General features: G+C 49.9%; 1 protein-coding gene across 3 annotated transcripts in view; it reads left to right on the forward strand.

Moving 5' to 3' along the window:
• The window catches only part of LOC100677965, a 43,120-nt gene that overhangs the window by 16,803 nt on the left and 6,394 nt on the right, over nucleotides 1-19,923 (forward strand). The window contains exon 1 of one of the 3 annotated variants that reach the window (XM_008215610.3): nucleotides 1,848-2,315. The exons of 1 other annotated variant lie outside the window; for it this stretch is intronic. The gene's annotated coding sequence lies outside the window, so the exon portion shown is untranslated. Of the gene's footprint in view, nucleotides 1-1,847; nucleotides 2,316-15,401; nucleotides 16,927-19,923 lie in introns of those variants that run through there. One more of the 3 variants, XM_008215613.4, reaches the window with a different exon arrangement.

A 19,923-nucleotide genomic window follows, 5' to 3' on the forward strand; every position in this document is an offset into this window, starting at 1 on the left:
CGCGCGCGCGCGCGCGCGCGAATTTCCACGGAAATGCCCGCACATTTATATAAAACGTTTCCTAGACGCGATACGTTCGCGGAGAGAGAGAGAGCCAAGCAGCTCTGTCCCACTGGGGCAGTCCGCGCCTCACAACATTGCACCCGAGTATGTATACGCGCTATACACTTATAAATACCTACGACTATGTATAATGCGTGCGTGTGTGTGTGTGTATGTATAGCTGCGCTTCGCGGGAACGACGAGCTGACGCGCGGATGATTATCTTATATGCGTGGCCAAACAAGTCTATCGAACATTGTACTCTGCGGTCATATACATAGTTCCTCTCCCCGTATAAATGCGTTTGAAGAAGAAGAAGAGAGTCGTTCACGCGGCTTCCCGCTAGAATCGGAGTTTGCGCGGGAAATTTGAAAAATTCCGGTAACCCGCTTGTCCCCGGAAAGATTAGTCCTAATCCTGGAAGGCAAACACAGGCCCGTTCTCTCTGTGTATATAATACGCTCGATAAGTCGATAACTTCCCGAAAGTGCTAAGCCTCTGCCTAAAAGGGAAAACAAGCGAGAGACTACTACTTACTCCCTTTTTTCTTATCTTCCGAGAAATCGAGCGCCGCGCGCATAACGATCGAAGCGGGCAGATGCGGCGCGGGAAACGCTCATCGGCGCGTCCGCTCCTTCGCTGAAAGGAGCCACTTGTGCATAATCCGCAGTACGACGAAGAGCCACGAGGAGAGGAAGCAATTAGCCTGCTTTTTTTCGCCGGCGCACGTCGTTCGAAAATTCAATTTTACGCCATACTTTCTATTTTCACCGGAGCGAGACGAGCCGCCGCCGACGACGGATTTCTATACGACCACGGCGGCAGCTCGTTAAAATGATTTTCCAGTCGTTATATGTGCCAAGCCGAGCGCGTGATATATATACGCAAATTGCGGCGCTCATTGGCACACGCAATGTCCATTGCTCGCGCGAAGAGAGAGAGAGAGAGAGCCGTCGGTGCGTGACTCTATGACTCTCTCTCTCGTTCTCGTTAACGCCGCGTTATTATTAGGTTATACTGCAGCCGGCGCAATCCGGCGCGCTGTTTTCTCTGAATTCATTGTCGGAAATTTAACGGCCTTAAACGAGCAAGAGAGAGAGAATAGTCGAGGCGCACACAATGTGTCAATTTCCCTGTATTTTCGTTCGAAGGAATTCATCGAAAGTATGAGACGCTGCGTGGGCCTCGCCCTAAATGGCGGTATTTCGAGGCGCAGCGATCTCTTCCGACGAATAGAAATAACGTATACACACACACACACACACACTTACGACGAAGGTCTTCCGCGAAAATCATCGTCGAAATTTAGGACTCGCCTCGGAAATTCCCTCGCATTCACTCGCGCGTCGACCATACCAAGACGACTGTACACACGCACTATTTTCGTTCGGTCCCGCGAGAGCGTATTTTTAGAAAAACGTCAGCCGCGAGAACGGCTTGTTATTTTTTCGGAGAGAGAGAGAGAGAGAGAGAGAGAGAAAGAGGACCCGATGATGAAGTAATGTTTTCGCTGGCGATTTACGCGCCAACGCACTGTTTACCTCGGTCACGCGCGACGACGACGACGACGACGTCTAGAATATACGCGGCTGTTGGCTCTTTAAAATACGTTCATTCCCAACGCGTCAGTCGACCTTGCGTTGTTGACGTTCCGATCCGATGAAAAATCGCGCGAAAGTGTACAGCGTCGATCGTTCGAATTTCCCGCCGGGGTGTAAGCGCCACCTGCCGAGCCCTTCGGTAACCGGTACCGCGAGTGCGCGCGTTTCTTCTCTCGCGGAATTCTCGCGCAATGAAGCCTTCGTTTCGTCAGTGCACGGCGTCCGCGGCCGAGAGCGAACTGATGTTGACGCCGCCGTCTCGTCTGATGTGCGCGTTTCTGTGTGTATAAACAGTTTTTTTTTATACCCGCCCTCGAGCGTCAACCTGTTCTGCTCCGGTTTGTATATTCGCTCGAGATAAGCCGTTTCGTAGCGGTTGAGGTTCGGGAAGGACGACGCGAAGAAAGAGGTGGTTCCACACCTTCTACGGGGTGTACACCATCGCATCGACGCTCAGGAGTATCGGAGTCGTGAACGAGCTGTAGACGAGAAAACGAGACAATCGAAGCTGTACACCAGGGAGAATCGGCGACGACGCCTCCGCTCGGTCTGGAAATAAAAAATCCCATAGCTGCACCATAGAAGCCACAGCTCCGCTGTAGAATCAAGACTCGCCGTCGACATGAGGAGAATAATTCGCTCGTGAATCAGCTGCGCGTCGTCGTTCACGTGGTGAGTTTATACGTATATAGAAAATCAGTCTTAATATTTCTCCTCGCTGCGGCGCATTTGTTTATTTACGCGCGCGCGTTCTTGTTTACGCGGCGCTGCAAGGTTAGGTTGCATTCCCAGCTGCCACATACACGCCTATACGCTCACATGCATGCACATCCGCGTGACGAACGACGATGAGTGTATAGGTGTGTATAAGTACGTTATATCGTACACACAGCTCTCGGTTTTGAAAGGTCGAGCGCGCGGCGGACTGCTGCTTTTCGCGCGAGAGACACACAGAGCCTGTATACAGTATATACACACACACGGCTCTCTCTACCGAGAAAACGCGATAAACCGAGAGATAAACGCGACCGAGTTCTCGCTGCTCGCGCCTTTCTCTCCTCTGTGCGGCGTGCGCTGCTGCAGAGAGCAGTGTATCGGCGATCGCTCTTCCTGGGAACACACTGTGTACTGCATGCGCGCGCTGGTTATATGTATACGTGTGGGAGGAAACGAGAGGGCGGTGTGTGTTTCGTTCGTTCTTTTTTTCGGAAAAGCTACGAGCAACAAGTTGGTTTCGGAGAAGCCGCGGTATAGCTCGTGTTTGTACGCGTTTTAGTTTCGAGAGCGTGGAAATTGCACCGCGAGTACGGGGGGTCGCTCACTCTCTCTCTCTCTCTCTCTCTCTCTCTCTCTCTCTCTATCCTAAAACTGTCAAACCGTAGACGCTGACATAACCTCGAAGCGTCGTATTTGCATCACGGTGAGAGAAATGAATGATCGAGGACCGTTATTAAGTAGACTCCGAGGCCTTTAATTTCAGCGTGACTCGAGTCTTTTTTACATCGTACTACACACTCAACGGTCTTGTGTCTGTGTGTAGGTTATATAGAACATCGTTGAAAAAAAAAAGTCGTTTCTAAATTCACGGTATAATGTATAAAGAGACAGCCCTCCGCGAAGCGTGGGAGTCGTCGGTTCTGACGCAGTGGGAGATAATCGGAACGGCCATGCGGGGGGGGGGGGGGAAGGAGGTTAGGAGAAACGGCCCGCTGTGTAATATACTCGGAAACGAAAAGCCAAGGTACACACTATACTTGTATGAATATGCGTGTACGAATTAATTCGGCGTAAGCGTAGAATAACGACTTTATAAGGTATTCGCCGTAACGTACAATATGTACTCGATTTTCAAAGAAGCTGAGATTTCTATGGAAACCGATGTATATTATAGACGCGCGCGCGTGAAATGGAACGAAGGCGCAGGCGAGGATAACGGACGATAAGCGAAGGACTGTACACACGGACACGCCGACGGGAATACATTATTTATAGTCCTCCGCGTGGGACGACGACGACTCTCTGCGATTTCATATCGCTCTTTCTCTCTACCGTTTATTTTTCCTTTCGTATACTTGTATATATACGGCTACATGAAAAACGCGCGGAAGGACGATGATGGATGAAGACTCGCTAATGGCTCTCTCTCGGTTCGCGGAATTTTAATACGGCCGATGGAAAATCGATGCGTTACGAAATTACGCGCGCTTGCAATCTCCGGTCTGTATACGCGAAAATAGCGCTTTATAAGTAATAGCAGACTACTGATACGTATTTTTTCAAGAGAGTGTATTTCTCGGATGCATAAAACTTTATATTCGGGCCGCGACTACGCGGAAAATGTTAATTTTTCCCGCGTGCGCCGCCGAAAACGATATACGTACACACACACACACACACGCACACACCTGGGACATTTTTCTGGGAACGAGCGGGACCGTATAGCGCGGAATTTTAAACGGCCGTAATTAGCACGCGAATGTGACGACCTTTTGAGGAAGTGGATGACGACGACGAGCCGGCGTTTCTGTGTATATACACACTCGCGCGCCAGCAGCGGCGCGGACACGTCACGCGCGGCCTTTTAATAACTGTATATAAGCATACAATAGGCACTGGGGAATCGATGTATCGTACACACAGAGCGACGAGAGAGAAACGGTTATCGATTGATCGTCGAAGGCTATTGTTAGTGAAAAATCACCTCGTTTTTGCACTCCATATAACACTACACATATACATCGATATACTCCGGAGAGAGAGAGAGAGAGAGAGAGAGCTGTTTATACAACGCCAAAAAACCGACGAATGCCTATACGTTCTCGGCAACGAGTCAATCTCTCTCTCTCTCTCTCTCTCTCTCTCTCTCTCTCTCTCTCTTTCTCTCTCTCTCTCCCCCCTGCATTGTTTTCTTCCTTTCACGTCGTCGCGTCGAATTCGCGGAACCTCGGGCGACGCCAGCAGTATAGCGAGCCGCGCCGGCGGGTTATCGATTGGACGCGTTCCATTTACAAAGCTGGAAAGCCAAGGTCCCTCCGCCTCCTCCCCTATTGTGCCCGACGTATGTGTATGTGTGTGCTGCAGCGTCCGAATCCGAGTCTTGCGATTTGGGAAATCGCCGATCGCTCGCTTCTCTGAAGTGATAACGAATCGCGTGTATATTATGCAAACGCGCGCGCGCAAAAGAGCGAGCTTCTGCGAAACGCTAATTAATGCAAATTCGGTGCGTTATGAGCGACGTTAATGTTGATCGGGCGAAATCAACCGGTACTGCTGCTGCAGTTCTATATGCATGTTTGATGTACTCGAATTTTCGGGGAAATTCTAAATTTATATATAGAGCTGGAAACGCTCGATCGAGTGCGCTTCGTATACACAACGCATCGCAGCGGTACCTGTACAAAGCTACATACACATAAAACTATAAAGCGAGAGAGAGAGAGAGAGAGCAGTGGCTATGTTGCTGGTGGAATTAGCGAGCCATGGAACGCACACAATATCGCGTGCGTATTTATTTGATCCGAATATTGTGTAATTAGCGGGACCCGCTAGCGTATAACATACGTAATAAAGATAAGAGCTCGTTCGCGGAACCTTGACTTCCCGGTACAACAAACGTTTTAATAACATTTTTTTTTCGCTCGCGCTTCTTTACCTAACCCGCCAAGAGAGAGAGAGAGAGAGAGAGAGAGAGAGAGAGAGAGAGAGAGAGAGAGAGAGAGGACACACGATCGCGTTCGGCGTTCCGGGAAGTCGTGAATTTTTATTCCACTGTGTGTATACGGCGAGAGAGCGACGTGCGCGTTCGAAAAGCCAAAATCTGAGAAGCCATCCATCATCGCGAGAGCGCATTGTATTCTCCCGAGCGAAAAAAGCTCATTAACATATAGACGCTCGTTCGCTTGCGCGATCGAAGAGGGAAAAAAAAACACGCGCCTCTCTGAAAAGTCGCCAAGTCGCGCGCGCGATTAATTGCGAGCTTTCTCGGAGCTCGTTTCGCCACGCTATTAGAGCGATTATAGACCGTAGCTATTTTCGCCCGCGTGCGTTTAATAAGATGCAATACTCGCAAGCGCCGCTGAGAATACAGCCGCGTATCGATGAAATTTTCTAATAAAAGACTTCTTGGTATAAAGAGAGGGAGAGAGGGGCGACGTCGTCTGCAAAGTTCAGTCTCGTTACCGCGCTGATTAATTAACGCGCACGCGAGAAAGTTTTTCCGAATTCAGGGTCGCGCGCGGTGATTAATCGATGCGAGTCTGCGCATCGGCGGAATTTATATTTATTTAATCGAGCGATGCTTATCGCGCGAATTCTCCCGGCGCTTATTAATCTCTCTTTCTGTCTCTCTAGATTAATGTGCAAACTGTGTCACACAGCATCGACGACTGAGCAGCACAGGGCGCAGCTGCGCGTGTTTACCGGGAAAGTATAAAAAGAGTCGTTGCTCGATTCGCGGAAGAATGCGTGCAGTCGAAAACCGCGCGCGGTGTTTACTGCGCCCCCCTCTCTCTCTCTCTCTCTCTATCTGTCTCCTTTTATCGATGGAGTTAACGTTTTACGAATAATTGTTTTTTTCCTCTTTCCTGTACATAGACGCGATTACGAGCGCAATAACGATCGCTGTATATACGAGAGCCCTTGTATCAAATCTGTGCGCTGAGCGAGTGCATTGACCCCATAGAGCCGAAAGTCCAATTACACTCTCTCACTCTCTTATCTCTTCATGCGACCCATCTATCTCTCTCTCTCTCTCTCTCTCTCTCTCTCTCTTTCTTTCAGCCTTCACACTTTGTGGATATAATATACTATAGCGCGCTATCTCTCGTGTTTTCGCGCGACGGCCTTCGGCGAATTCACGGAACGGAGGTGCGCGCAGAAACTAAACTCAATTTTTCAATCCGAATCATTCTCTCTCTCTCTCTCTCTCTCTCGCTCTTCTCTACGACCAGACGGAGGAGGAGGAACGCAGCAGCACAAAAGCAGTTCGAGAGAGAGAGAGAGAGAGAGAGAGAGAGAGAGAGAGAGAGCGAGAAAAAGAAAGACGACGATAAGAGATGCCAGACTGCAGCGTCTGCGGCGGCTGGTCCGGCCTCAAATTGCCCCCACGAGAAAGACCGAGCGAGCGAGCGAGCGAGAGAGAGAGAGAGAGAGAGAGAGAGAGAGAGAGAGACCATTATTTTTACCCCGAAGGTGTTTTACGCCTCTTCCCGCGAAGATTGCGCGAGTCTGCTCTCTCGCTCTCTTGACATCCGAGCGATCCCGCGTATTTTAACGAGTCTGGCCTGCAGTGCTGCGGACTTTGTGTATATAATAGCTGGAGTGTATAGAGAGCAACGCCGTCATTGCCTCGTGTGCACACCGACAGACGGATACCTTGACGTCAGAGAACGCGCGGTTTCGAAACGGTCCGATTTTTTAAATAGTTCCACACACGATCGATCGGAAATCAAAGCGCTTATCTACAGCCCTCGCTCGCTGACGTACGGGTCATTGTCGTGTGCCGTATCGCGCACGCCGCGCGAGTCTGCGTCACTTTCCCACAATACACGCTATATAGTACTACTAGAGTATCGCGCATGACTGAATGTACTTTTCGTCGCGGAATTTCATATCACCCATTTCCACGCGCTGTCGAAATACACCGACGGCGCGTGCGGCGCATGTCTCTCTCCTTCAGATAAAGCAGCGCTCAAGGTTTTCACCTGCAGATATTGCTTCTGTGCACGACACACGCATACACAGCCACGTCTCATACCGAAAGAGAAAATCTAATTAAAAATTTTCCGCGCTCGCATGGGGACACGCTTGCAAGACAGCAAAACAGTTTCCCGGAAACGCGCAATATTCCGCCGTGGTGCAACCGAGTGCTTTAACTCCGGTGTGATTGCTCGTGCTTTAATGCGCGCGCGCGCACTCCGAAATATAACGAGCCAAAGTTCTGATTACAAACGAGCAATATTCCGAGGCGAGTTGCTGCGTTTGAGGGTTTAACAGCGCCATCTACGCTGGCGTTTGCGACAAACACGTATATCGCAATCCGGTGTAAAATAACGCAAGAATTCAGGTGTAAGTGCGTAACAGTCATAAATTTACGAGGAAGCTCGAGGCGAGCATTTACACCTTATCTCGTTCGCAGAGAGCGGGAAAAGCCGCGATTGTTTGCCACGTCTGGAGCTGGTGTTTGAAGTGGCTCCTCATCTCAGCTTTTGGCGCCACGCAATATCGCTCGCACGTGTATTATTAGCGCGTGTATAGTGTAGGCTTATGCTGCGCAGTAGTATCGCGTGTACTACGTTGATTTACATTCCAAATTTCTTTCCTCTTTCGCGCACGGCTCTCAGGAGAGTACTACGCGTCTGCAGAAGATTTCCCAGCTGTGTTTGTCCTTCGCAGAACGGATTTCGAGGCTCAAGCCTGAAAAATATTTTGTTTACGTAGTAGCGCTACGCCGTATATTTGTTGGTCGAGCTTAATTAAACGCATATTTGCTTCTGCAACGCGAACATTCCTCGAAAGCCGTGTGTACAGTCTAGTTCGAACTTTGCGATTGGATTGGCTAGTGTTTGTCCTTCGCAGAACGGATTTCGAGGCTCAAGCCTGAAAAATATTTTGTTTACGTAGTAGCGCTACGCCGTATATTTGTTGGTCGAGCTTAATTAAACGCATATTTGCTTCTGCAACGCGAACATTCCTCGAAAGCCGTGTGTACAGTCTAGTTCGAACTTTGCGATTGGATTGGCTCGTGTTAGCTACTCGAGTTAGAAAAAAAGAAACTCCATAGGATTCTCGCGGGTATACATACTTCGCGGAAGGTTTTCGACACACTTATTCCTCTCCAACACGCGACGGCGTACACCGTCGCCTGGCGCGCGCGCGCGTGTGACTCAATTGTGTAATATTCCTTTGATTCGAGAATCCCGTCGACCGATGAGATCACGCCTGGGAATATAAAAGTACACGGACACATCAACCAGCAGCGTTGCGTATTGTAAATCAAAAAGCCGACGCGAGATCGTCATCGCCGCATCGAGAAAGTTAAGCATATTCCTTCGACTCTTCCTTTGAACTGCGCTGTATTGCCACGCAGAGCACTTCAAAGAGCGGAATATCGCCGCAGCCGGCGAAAGAGGGACTCGCGCTATATGCGTATAAATTCATCGGCTTCCGATCCTCAAAATCGATAGAGGCATATACGCGCCGCGCACAAAAAGCGCCGACGGCGAGCGAAGGGAAGCGAGAGAGCGGATCCTTCCGAGAAATCGCTTCGGCTGCTGCTGCATCAGTGTGCTATATGGACGAAAGTACAATAAAAGAGATTAACTCGCCGGCTGCTGCGGGGTTTGCTCTTTATATTCGCCCTTTTTCCCCTCTTCTCTCTTTTCTGTTGCGTATATAGTAAACGTTAATTCCGTACGCGATTTTCCCTCGAGTCTCAAATTATCATTCGCGAGTATAGAAGTGTATTGTATTCGCCTGGCTTTATTATTTTAGCCGTAAGTCAAGCCGAGCTAGTGTAGACGAGGGACGTAAGCCGCTTAATGAATAATACTCGCGAGAGAGAGAGAGAGAGGTTGCACATCATTCACACGTATAGCTCTGATTTACTCAACGAATTTATGGAATGGAATATCATATAATACGTCTGCGCGCGCAAATAAATGCCTTATCTCGAGCGTCGAGATTAACCCACATTTCATTCATCCACGATTGTTATTTCTCCGTCGAAATCCTCTGTTCCAGCTAAAGAGCCTCGATAACGAGGTCTCTTTATTTTTGAGGAAAACCGCGCGCGCGCGCAAGGCCCGAAGAGAGAGAGAGAGAGCAAACACTGTGCGCTCCGAGTCAGAGAGAGAGAGAGGGGGGGAATTTACGGGAAGGCGATTACCTCGAACAGATGTTTAAATAACGAGCGGAAGAGAGCCGTTCCCCCCTCCAGTTGGCGATGAAAAAAGGCCTCATTAAGCTCTCGCGACAGTGTCTCTGTCTCTCTGTCTCTCTGCTGGCTTCGCGTATAGATGTATACACGAAATGTTAAACACCTGGTTGGGAGAGTCGTCGGTAATGACACGCTGGGATGATTGAAATGACAGAAGGTGTCCCTCTCTCTCTCTCTCTCTCTCTCGGCAGTGTGCGTGTGTCTCCGCTCCGAGCCTTGCCGCGCAGGTATATATAGGTATGGTATAGGGGCCTTCTCTTTCCGAGAATTCGGAAGCGACTGTCTCTCGGGGGGCCTCTCGGACACTTTTTAAAACTCGATCTCTCTCTCTCTCTCTCTCCTGGGCGGTTTTAGCGGGAATAGTCGTCGCGCCGGGGAAAAAGGTAGACGAGAATAATGCTTCCGTTGCTGCGCGGCTGCAACCGCTTTTTCTTACGCGCCTCGTCTCTTTTTCACGAGAAAGTCGTCGCGTCGCTTCGGCGAAGTGTAAAAAGCGAAGATCTGTCTGTGTATGTGTGTACAGCGTTCGCGGCCAAATTTACTTCGATGGCTTAATTACCGCGGCGGGGCAGAAGCGATACACATCGCGCACGAGACTTTCTCGTGACGCGCTCTCGTCATCGGCTCTCTGACGTCAGGTTGCTTCGGGGAATCCGAGGGGCAGCGCCAAATTCGGTATATAAGGGATCCTCTCTCTCTCTCTCTCTCTCTCTCTCTCTCTCTCTCTCTCTCTCTCTCTCTCTCTCTCTCTCTCTTGCATCTCGAGCGAATTTTCCGCTCTCGTCTATTTCCGGAGAAACGAACGCGCTCGATTTGAGTGTACGTCAGAAGTGATCGAGTGCGTTATTATTTATCGTGATCGACCTCGCGATATTATATGCATCTCTCTGGAATACCGAGAATTTTCAAGAAGACATAATCCGATGAGGAGCCGCGCGTCGTCGCAGCTCGTTGCCAAGGTGATTATTACTCGCGGTATTGCGAAGATTAAAATTAAACGCGCGGGGGACCGGATTCCCGGAATGATCGACGCTCCGATGGTATATAAATCCTATTACGCCGCGCGCAGGGAAGTAAGCTGCTTTGCGACGAGGAGTGAGTCCTTTCGTCCTTGCACAACTCCTTTGCACCGTGAGCTGCTGCTGCTCTCAGATATACGACAAAGAAGAAGAAGAAGAAGCTTTCGAGTTCCTGCCTCTCTGTCGCTCGAAATTTTCTCAAAGTCGCAAAGGCGATTTTCCCCGCAGCAGTGCGCCTCGAGATAATTAATTCAATTTCAGGAAGCAGCGTCTTTCTCGAGAACGTCTACGCCCCGCCGCCGCCGCCGCCGCCGCCGCCGCCGCCGCCGCCGCGGGATTTTCGAGTATCGCTTGCACCAGCTGTCTAATCCACTTCTAGAGCCGTGGGAGGAGGTCTTCCCTCTCGGAACCATCGGAGCCCGTAATCCTGTGACTTCCCGTCACTTTTCCACTTCCCGGCAAACCGCAATCCTATTAGCTCTCATTCCCGGTAGCCCATCCGGCCAAGAGAGAGTTCGCGTCTATCTTTTTGTTCAGCAGCCAAACTGACCACAAACACATCGTATGCTGCGAGCGAGCCGCTGATACATAATCCGGGAAAAACCTCCTGCATCAGCCTGTGCGCGCGTATGCGAAATGCATGACTGACCGCAATTTGATTTTCCAAAATGCGCTTGGACTGCGGCTTCCAAGCCCTCGAGCGATTTCCGCACCCCTTTGATGCAGCAGTTTTGAAATTTATATGAGCGCGAAATGAATCATATATTGTAAAGTTTGATATATTTTCCTGATAGAAAACAAATATTAAAAATATCAATCAAGTATTTATATTCCATTTAATAAGTTAATGAAATTATAGACTACAGTGCGCGCAGCGCCTAGTAATAATAGCAGCGTCTAGTAATAATAAAAAAAAATAGAAGGATCGACGTACGGACCGCCAGAGGGCGCCGGCGCCGCAGCATTATTCCCGCAAGCGAATGCTCGCGCGCTTTGATGTCGCGTAATCCTTTGTTGGCAAGGGGGAGAATACGCGGAAACCGACGATATACATGCGGCGCTCGCGTATTATGTTTGATGCGCGCGTATATGCATGCTCGGGCACGGGGTACAAAGGCGAAATTGCGGCTGTTCGCGGAGAAGAGAACTGACGCGGAAGAGGAGGTGGGGAGGTTGAGGGATTCCCGGAAACTTTTGCTTTGAATGTGCTCCATTATGCAGCGTGAGCGCGCGCCGGATTGCCGAATTCTCGTGCTTTGGCGAATTTCGAAATTTCGAAACTAGTTATCCCGCGTATATATACATGGGAGATGGAGAGTAAAGCTTTGGGAGATAATACAATATATAATACGGCGGAAAGCAGTTCCACTGAAATTCGCGCGCGCGGGAATCGATTCCATCTCGTCGCTCCTAATTAACGTCCACTCGAGTTTTACACATTTAGAGTAGGAGGAAAGAGCATTAGAGTCCACGCAGTCGTGACAGCGATGCTATATAACGCGAGTAGTACGTGCGTATAGCCGCGCACAGCGGGTAATTGGATGACTGGCTCGATTCCGCGGACTCGCCTCTCCTACATATACACCTCTCTCACTCCTCCTCCTCTTTTTTATTCGCTTCTTCGAGGCGTAATCTCCTTCCGCAAAGCGATTTTCATTTAATGGATTTCGCGAATTAATCCGGGGACTTTCGAGGCTCTCCCGATTCTTCTTTTTTTTTCACCCGCATAAACCGCCTTTCCGCGAAGAGGATCGTCGTGTAGTGCGCTGTGCTGTAAAAGCCGAGTGCGAGGAAAAAATTTTTCGACTCACACACGGCAGCTCCTGTTTGGCATGATAAAGGAACCGACGACAAAGGGTTGAAAATGTGGGCTCGGCCCGGCGAGTGTATAGAGATTATGATATACGCATCTCCAGGAGAGAGAGAGAGAGAGAGAGAGAGACATTTGCATGGGCGGGAGAGTTTCGAGAAAAGGCGGCGGCGACGTTGCGCTCAAATTGCCTTATAACCATAATGCGTGTATATATCGGGGAGGGCTAATGCACGTGCGTGTATACGCGAAATTACAATGCTTGAGAGACGTGCAATTAAGGAGAGAGAGAGAGAGAGAGTTGCGATGTGAAATTCGCGTAGCATGTGAAGTCAGTCACCTACTTCTGTTATTTTGTTTTTTATCGTTATTAGATCGACGAGAGAGATTAGAGCGAATTATACACTTTCCTCTCGGTAATTCCTGTACACGACGCGTCAGGGAAATCCAGTGTTTTGGATCTCTGCTTACTCTATACGTTTGATCGAACTCATATTGCCTCAGGTGCGCGACTGTACAAAAATACCTCGTTAAATTACAGCTGACTTATACACAGCTGTGCACACATATCAGCGTCTTGAATCTCTCGATTTTATCCTCTCCCGTCATCTCGTAGTGACATCCACGAAAATAAAGCTGAAAAGAAGCGATGTGTAGTCACCTATACGCACATAAGAGCCTCGCCTACTTTTAACGAGGTGCCCGCTTGCTATATCGGCCATGTCCATCGGCTGTTCCGTCGCGCGGAAACCACGCGGAAGCAGCCGTCTCTGAATACACACACACCCACACACACACACACACACACATATAGGTACGCTTATATCTCTCACGGAGCGAACGAGTGAATGAACACGAAAAAATAAGTGAAAGAGAGAGAAAAAAGAAAGATGTTATCCCATCCCGCATATTTTTTCCATGAATGGAGCAGCGGCCACGACGGGCTATAATGAGCGCCGGTCGATCGTAAATTAACGAAGCCGCCGTGTGTATACGGTAGCCGACTTTTTTCGCCGGAATCTCGGGAGAGGCAGAAAGAAGCGTTAATCTTCGGCTTATCCGAAAAAATCGCGTAGCTACACGGTTTTTTACACCGCGCGAGAGGGGTCCTTGCGCTCGAAAATTCACGCACACCTCGTTTTCTCTCTTATCGGCTTTTCTGCGCGCGATATGGACTCGCGCTCTCTCGTGAAGGTCGGAAACGCGAGGCGATCTTGAAAGCAAGGCCGCGACATCGATGCTCCACATTCTCTCGGGAAAATCGTTCTTTTTCTTCTTCTTGCGATCGACTTTTTTTCTCTTCTGCTACGCTGCGCTTTTAATCGATATATACAAACTTCGTGTTCAGCGCAACGAGTGAATTCGAAAGACCGTTACTCTCCGCACGGCAAGAGCTCCGCCTATTTTTTCGATTTCTCTCGATGTTGCGTGTACCTAGAACCGACTGCAGCTGTAACTGCACAGACGGACGAGAGACGAAAGTCAGATGTTACAGTTCGGTGAACAACTGTCGCTGGGAATCATCGGAACCGATGCTCAGCGCGCGAATAAAAACAATCGTCCATCTCCCGAGAGCTCACGCTTCACTCCGTAGAGCAGATTTTTCGAATTTCGATATCCCTATATAATGCACGCCGAAAGAGAGAGAGAGAGAGAGAGAGAGAGAGAGAGAGCAAAACCGAGCAGCTGCGCGGCTCTTTTGTTCGGCATCAGCTTTTCCACAAACGCGTATACAAGCGCGTGCAGATGCTATATCGGAGCCTTTTTCGGCTTCCGAATTCGCGCAAATCGCTTTCCGGGAAAACAGTGAAAACACTCTCGAACGAAGCCCCCTTTGTTACTCGTATATATATACACACTGCACCTATATAGATGCGGATAACTCGGCGCGCTCGGATTTTCAGCCTTTGATTGTATATCACTCGGCGCCGGAAGGGCGCTTCGAATTTCACAATCGTATCATTCGCTCTCTATACGTATGCGTATACCACCTATCTGTACATATTCATGTTTCCCTCGCTCGGATTCCGCGAACGAACGAACGAAAAATAACCAGTACAATTATAATTGCCATCTCGAATCCCCCGGCGTGTCCGGAAGCTGTGTAGCCCGGTGTGTCGCGGGCGCACTGAAGAAAAACGGAAAAGCGGCAGCTGTCGTAAATCACTTTCCCTTCCGCGAAGGCCTCCTCCTCCTCCTTCTCTCTAACAACAGCTGCACCGCTGCTATACCTATACACGCCGTAAATTCACCGCAGGTATCCACTCGCGCGAACTCATTAACGGCCTTTTTGCACTCGGCCTCGAAATTAATACGCCGCTGATTTACAACAATGTAAATACAAGCTAGAGAGAGGGCTAAGTATGCTCATGTACTCGGAAATGATCGTCGCGCTTTTCGAAGAGGCCAATTAGATTTTTTGTCTCGCGCCTTGGATATATATTCCGAGTAAAGTGCGCGCGCGCTATTAAAAAGCAATTAGCCGCGGTTGGGAGCTGCCGCAGAGAGAGAGAGAGAGAGAGAGAGAGAGAGAGAGAGAGAGAGAGAGAGACGAATTCGATGCGCGATGAGCCTGTGTATAATAATGTCCCGCGTTAATTACGCGACGGATTAGGAAAACGAGCCTCCCGATGGCATTGTCAAAGCGAAACAATGTCGTTATTACGGCATCTCGATGCGAAATCTCTCTCTTTCTTCCACAGAGCTTTACGTAAGCAGCAGCTATACGGCGGCGGTTAGCGCAAAAAGGCTGCTCGGAAATTCGAAAAATCGCGCGCGGTAAATTACGAAATTTATCACGCGGCGTATCGATACGATTTTCTTATCGAACGATAGATCGTGCGGCTTTGTGTTTTGTTTTCTTCCCATCGCGTGCTATGCATTGCGTTTGCGCGCCGCGTTCCTCGTTTTTTTTTTTCGTCGCTATGCGCGTTGGCCAACACCGATTCTCGCGATTCTAATTTCCCGGGAGTCCGATTTTCGCAGCCGGCGATTCGTTTTGTAACGCTCCTATGCAAGTATTCGCGGTAGTTTACGTAAGCGCGCGCGAGGTATGAAGAAAAAAAAATGAAAGAAATAACTTTATTGCACTGCGCATCTTGCGTGCGCGCGTACAACGCAAGCGAAAGTGCAGAGCGCGACTAGCGTGTACTACATTATAATGTCATCATTCGCCTACATCGCTCCTCTCACGTTCACTAATTCTTTTTTTTTCGAGCGTAAATAGCCGCCGCGTGCGTTGCCGCACGAGACAGTGGAAAAAAAGCGCAGCGTCACCGCGAATCGATCGTTATCGACTCCGAGAATCGCCGCTCGATCGTCCCAACGCGTTCCCGTGAAAAGCTCGTTTTGTCATCCGTTTATTATATGAAGTTACTCAACCCCGAGCTACAGACTTTCCAGCCGCGTTTAATATTCCCTATACGCCGCACACAGCTGCTGCTTTCCTTCCTTCCTCTCCCGCTGTGTATGTGTGCATAGTCGTGTGTGTGTTGACTTTCTCTGCGGCCGTCCGTATACCTTTACACTTTACAAGTATACTTATAACGTCCGGTCTAGTATTCCCTGCGCGCGCCGCGAGAGCGAGAGACACGAAAAATCGCTCGGCCGATTCCGAGAATCTTCGCGCTTTTAATTTCCACGAGAATCGCTGCTGGCGCGAGCGAGCGAACGCGGCACGAAAAATCGCGGCGGCCTTTCGTCACGGAAACTCGGCATTAGCATTTAAAATACGTGTATACCGCGAGCGAGTTTCTGAGAAAGGGCGCTTAACGCGGCCGTTTGCTTCGGATAATAATCGTTAGCCTTTTAAAAGAGCGAGAGAAGAGAGAGAGAAAAACGCTCGCTTGCACCGAAACGGCGAAGGCCGTGGTACGATACGTACACTTTAAAGAGAATGTTATTATCGTCGTCGAGTGCGCGGGAGATAACAATAGATTTGTCTCGTTCGTCGAATCCGATAAGAAAAAGTGTCTCGTCGCTCTCTCTCGTATTTTTTCAATTACGGACAGATCCATCCCAATTATTTAGCCATCGGGCCAGCAGACACGTTACACATTCCTCGTAATACCCGAGCGGCACAGCGAGAGAGAGAGACTCACGACAGCAGCGGCGGCGGCGGCGGCGGCGGCGCTGTCTCTCTCTCTCCCCACTTCCCTCCGCCCCTACCACGCCGAGCGCGCTCTCCGTTCGGCTCCGCTCTCTCGCGTATAATTACGGATTCATTCAGTCGGTCGGACGTCGAGGAGAGCGGCAGACGCTTCGTCGTGCTCTCTCACTCAGTCTCCCGCATTACGTACAGCCGCGCCTCTGCGACATACGCGCAGTCCAGCTCTTCTTCTCGCGAGTGTGTGCTGTGAATATGGCTCTGGTGTGTTTGTGAATTCAAAGAGAGAAATCCGTTGAATATTGTGTACCGAGAGATCTGTGTGCCGCTGCGTTCAACGACGACGAAACAGCTGAGCGCGCCAGAGACGGATCGAGACGACGCCCCGCAGTTTCATCGAGAAAGAGAAAGAGGCAAGTTTTCCATCGTCATCATCATCATCGACATGATCATCGTCGCGTATAGCAGCCGATAGCGTTGTATAGCCGAGCTCCGAGAAGGAAAAGAAAAATACATCGGCCGTTCCTCGGAAGCGAGATCCACGATTTCTCTATATACACACTCGCCGCGAGTTTCTCGGGATCGCGAGCAACACTCTCTTGCGCGCGAGCGCGGGGGGATATTTAGAAAGTTGACGAGAGGATCGACGATCAGCTGATCGCGGCAGGCATTTTAATTTTCGGCTCGCGCGCGCGCGCTCTCTTTTGTTCGCGGAAAAGTCACTTCTCTCAAGAGCGCGAAAACGGCGCCGGCAGCTCTTTCAGTTAAACTGAAAATTCTCGTGTGTGTGCTGTGCCGAAATCGTAAAGGGAGATTATAAGCCCTTTGATGTATGTATATACGAAAAAAGCGCGAACGCGCGCGCGTGTGTGTGTGTTGGATGATGGAAAAGCCGGGTCGCACGCGCTCGCGGGAGATTCTCCGAAAAGTGCGCGTGGCCGAGCCAGAAAAAGAGAGACGAAAGGTCCCGCGCGCGCGTGTGTTCGTTCTCCCCTGTCCGCCGGGTCTCTCTTTTGCTTCCAGTCTGCGAGCGCGCGATTCCTTTGATTCTCCTCTCTGTGAAAGAGCGAGAAGAGAGCCAGGTAGCTGACAGGGGAGCTGTGTTCCTTTTTAAAATTTAGATTCGACGTGCAGCTGCTGCTGCTCTCGAAATTTTTCTCGGAAACTCGCCGGCTGTTGCCGCTGCCCTTTTCTCCCTCCCTCTCTCTCTCTCTCTCTCTCCTGTGTATACATATATGACTTATGACTGACTCGTCGCGGAGGTATTTCTGAGAGAGAGAGAGAGAGAGGCGACCGCCGCTTCTCTTTTTTTTCTCTCCTCCTCCGGCCTGGAGCACGCGCATCACGATTTTAAATTTAGGCGCGAGTGACGCAATTGAGGTGCCATGTCCTCGAGGTGCGAAAAAAGTTGTGTGCACGCATTGCATAAGTCCACGGCGGCGGCACTCTCGCCGTTGCACAATGATACGCATGTGTGCGCAGATAAAAATCGTGTAAAGACCGCGCGACGTATTCTCTTTCTCTCCGCGTGAAAGTCGTCCCTTTTCTTCTCCTGTACGGTTCCGTATCTGTTTTCCAGATAAGCCTCTCCCGTGTAGCAGAGCTTTATCGGCTTGTCCATCGAGATCTCCAACAGCGAAAGAGAGAGGAATTTACGTATACTCATTATCCTTTGATCGGACTCTTCTCTCTCTCTCTCTATCTCTCTCTCTCGAGTGTTTTTCGGAGCAGCTGTACTCGCGCGCGCGCTCGCGTTAATGCTCTTTCCGCTTATCGGGGTTTCACGCGATAACGCGCGCTTAGCCGGAATTTCGCGAGTGATTTCTCGCTAAGCGTGCAATTGTGAAAGGCTTTACGCGAGAACGAGCTTATTGTCGCAAACAAGCCGTAACTCATCGTTTTCTCTCTCTCTCACTTCGCGCCCGCGACACGGCAAATATTGATCCTACAATGTTGCCCGAAAAGCGCGCCTCGAAATTTTCCTATCCACGCCATCAATCCTCCGCCTGCTGAGGTCCCCCGCCGAGTAGAAATAAAACTCTCGCAAAGGCCTTCCCTCTATACTCAGAAAGAGTAATAAACGAGAGAGTCCGTAATAAAGTTCTGCTGCTGCTGCTCAGCTCGGAGTATAAAAGAGAGGCGGCAGCAGCAACAGCAGCACGACGACCAAGTCGGCTTAGTGCGAACCGAGTATAGCACAATGCAGTGTATATAGGTGCACCTCTCTCTCTCTCTCTCTGTCTCTCCATAGAGAGAGAGAGAGAGAGAACATTATAAACCGGAGCTTTTCGCCGAACGAAGCTGATGCTCTCGTTCGTGCGATGTCGATAAAACCGGAACCGGATGCGATTTATCGCCTTTTCTTCGCGCGCTCCGAAACGAATGGAGAAGAGCGAGAAACGGCAGCGTCACGTTATACCCACATTGTAATAATGGGGGGTTGCATTGCAAAGTATAACGAAGCGCGTCGCGTCACGGTTTATTTATAATCGGAAGCCGCTGGGACTATTTCCAGCTGTGTTTATGTCAATAAAACCGCTATATCGATTACGCATGCATACCAGCGCGTGTGTATCCTCATCTCGTGATCGCTTCTCTCTCTCTCTCTCTCTCTCTCTTTTTTCGTCGACGCGGTGTATAAACAATGTATCAAGATTCTCGCGGGGAGAGAAGCCGCGATACCGGCAAGAGAGTGAGAGAGAGAGAGAGAGAGAGCCTCGAGGCACTGACCTAAGCCATCATCTGAATCATCCTCGAAAGAAGCTATAGCGCGCGCTTATCGACACTATCCCCTCTCTGCTTTGCATTATACACATTTCTGTGTGCAAGCACGTCCTCCTCCGTATACGTATTCGAGCGATTTCCGGCTACGATGGTAATCGCGCGCGCGCCAGAGTCTGCCCTCGGAAAATTACTTCCTGGAAAGGTATAGCCTCTTTCATCTCCTCGTACAATCTTTGATCTGGCATCGCCGGAGCAGCGTTTTCGGAATACCTCAGCAGCAGCGGCGAAAGAGGTAGAATCGGAAACTCACCGCTGAAAAATGCTATAATTCTCTCTCTCTCCCTCTCTCTTTCTCTCGAGCGCGCGCGCGCGCTCGCGTCAGAATGAAAAATTCGAACGCGGAAACGCCGATAGGTGAAAGCGATAAGCCCTAAGCCGCGCTCTGGGATTCCTCGCTCAGCTCATCGCCGTATAAGCTCGACTCGAGAGGGAGAGAATTTTAATTGCTCTCTCGCGGCAAACTGATTTCCAGAAGGGCGCGGTAATTCGCCCGAAAGAAATAATTAACTTCGACGAGGCCTCGTCATCGCGACGCAGCACTTTTCGTTTTTTTTCCTCCGTTCCTTCCTCTCTTCTCTTCCCCCGCGGCTCCGAAAAAAGCAGCGCGCCATACGAAAGAAAATTCA

Source organism: Nasonia vitripennis, chromosome 1 (genome assembly GCF_009193385.2).
Source record: "Nasonia vitripennis strain AsymCx chromosome 1, Nvit_psr_1.1, whole genome shotgun sequence".
Classification (NCBI taxonomy): Eukaryota; Metazoa; Arthropoda; class Insecta; order Hymenoptera; family Pteromalidae; genus Nasonia; species Nasonia vitripennis.